The following is a 1,861-nucleotide window of genomic DNA, read 5'->3' as shown; positions in this document are numbered from 1 at the left end:
TAACATTAAAAGTCTTGTTTCACTCTTATAGCTTAAACCATTACTTTCATGGCCCAGTCCTATAGGTCTGCTGCTCCACTGGTACTCAAATTCTGGCGGGAAAGCATGCTTTGTTGCGGTCGTAGAGCAGGACCTCCATTCCATGCAATTGGACTGCTGCCACAAACGGCAAGCAGGTGTGTGCCACTGGTCTCCTAAACAGCTCTGGCTGTGGTAAGTCAGGGCGAGGGGGCAGGTGGGGGTGGGAAGGGGAGGAATGGGTGGAAGGGTGTCTGTTGAAGAGGGAAGGGAGTGGTATTGGTTGCAGCAGTGCAACAGATAACCTATCCCCCTTCCTGGCCTTGAGTCACCTTTCCAGGTTCACTCGAACGTGCACTAGTAAATTTGCTGGTGCAGGTCTGAGTAGACCCACTGCAGCATCAGAGCCTTATCCCTGGGCAAGGGAACAAATGTTCCCTTACCTGGAGAAGTCCTTCAGGTCTCCCCCTCCCCCCCAAAGCTGCAATGTGTGCTCCGATGGCATGGCTGCATTACCCTGCACATGCCCGATCTCGTCTGATCTCGGAAGCTAAGCAGGGTCAGGTCTGGTTAGTACTTGGATGGGAGACTGCCTGGGAATACCGGGTGCTGTAAGCTTATACCATAGTCTTTCGAGACTGAAGGTTGCCAACCAATTGGCAGGGGGTTTAGATAGGATTAGTCTGTTAGAGTAAGAATTGTTGGTCTTCAACGGAGTATCTCCCTCCTGCCACTGCCATGGTTTTGCATGAACCGCTGCTCCGGGAATGCTTCTAGCGTGGAAGGGGGCAAACCCACAGCCAGGGACTCATCCAGAGATGCAGAAGACAGCCTTGTCTGAGGATGGGTACTTTGGATTCACCAAAACTTTTCCTTACTTAAGGATTTGATTTCTCATAGCACCCTAGCAGCAGTCTTACAACACACTGGTATATTCTAGCACCAGTCCTAGAAATTACTACTTAGCTAGCATGCTGTCTTGTATAAGATGTGCCTCAGGATAGCAGTGGAGCAAGAGTAGGCCTGATCAGCCACTCATCCAGATTCTTTAACTATTAAATTATTACAACTACTGCCAGGTTTTCATCATGAAGGAAATATAATCCCCAAAGAAAAAGTCTTTATAGCACATGTATTTTTCCCATAGGCCAAAGCCACCTAAAGGTTCATCCAAAGTAAATGCCATGTCTCTCAAACAGATGCCAAAGATGAGATGACTGGCAGCCTTGCTCCCATGCTTTTCTCAGCATAAAATGGTATTTATAACAAAATTACTATAATTGTAAAAACCTTTGTGTCTTCATTTTTGTCAATCACAGAAAAGCATTAAATGCAATGCATATGCATATGTTCAACAAAGCACATGAGGACATCTTGGAGTGGCCAGATATCTGTAACAGCTTTCCTAGATACATGGCAAATATGAAGAGGATGCTGTGACAGGCAAGTTCTAATTCCTGCTCCCTGGCCCAATACGAGAACACATTGTCCTACCTATTCCCTTCCTCTTCTGCACACCACAGCCCTGACCTTCCTGTGCCCCAGTGTGGGTAGATGGCACAGACCTAGATGGCCTAAATGGGCTGATTTGTCATAAGGTAACTTCATATGTTCATATACGTTCCCTTCTCACATCCCCTCTCACATAGGGTTCATTTGCACGACAAGTTTTATGGGATAGAGTCAACCCATTTTGCTTTTTCTTTGGCTTTCAGAATGCTGAACTATTTCTGTGAACATCCCACTGCAGTGTTAGTCATAAGTCACTATATCCTGGATTACTTTCTTTTTGAACTTTCCAGGAATACACGACATCAAAATTCACAAAAAGCAGAATTTGACT

General features: G+C 45.9%; 1 pseudogene; it reads left to right on the top strand.

Annotated features, from left to right (window-relative positions):
* The first annotated feature begins 519 nt into the window (after nt 1-519).
* LOC136638284 (5S ribosomal RNA) lies at nt 520-636 on the top strand (annotated as a pseudogene).
* The last annotated feature ends 1,225 nt before the right edge of the window (nt 637-1,861 follow it).

The sequence above is a fragment of the Tiliqua scincoides genome, chromosome 1 (genome assembly GCF_035046505.1).
Source record: "Tiliqua scincoides isolate rTilSci1 chromosome 1, rTilSci1.hap2, whole genome shotgun sequence".
Classification (NCBI taxonomy): Eukaryota; Metazoa; Chordata; class Lepidosauria; order Squamata; family Scincidae; genus Tiliqua; species Tiliqua scincoides.
Note: the sequence above shows the minus strand (reverse complement) of the source record. Positions and strands in the feature narration are given on the sequence as shown.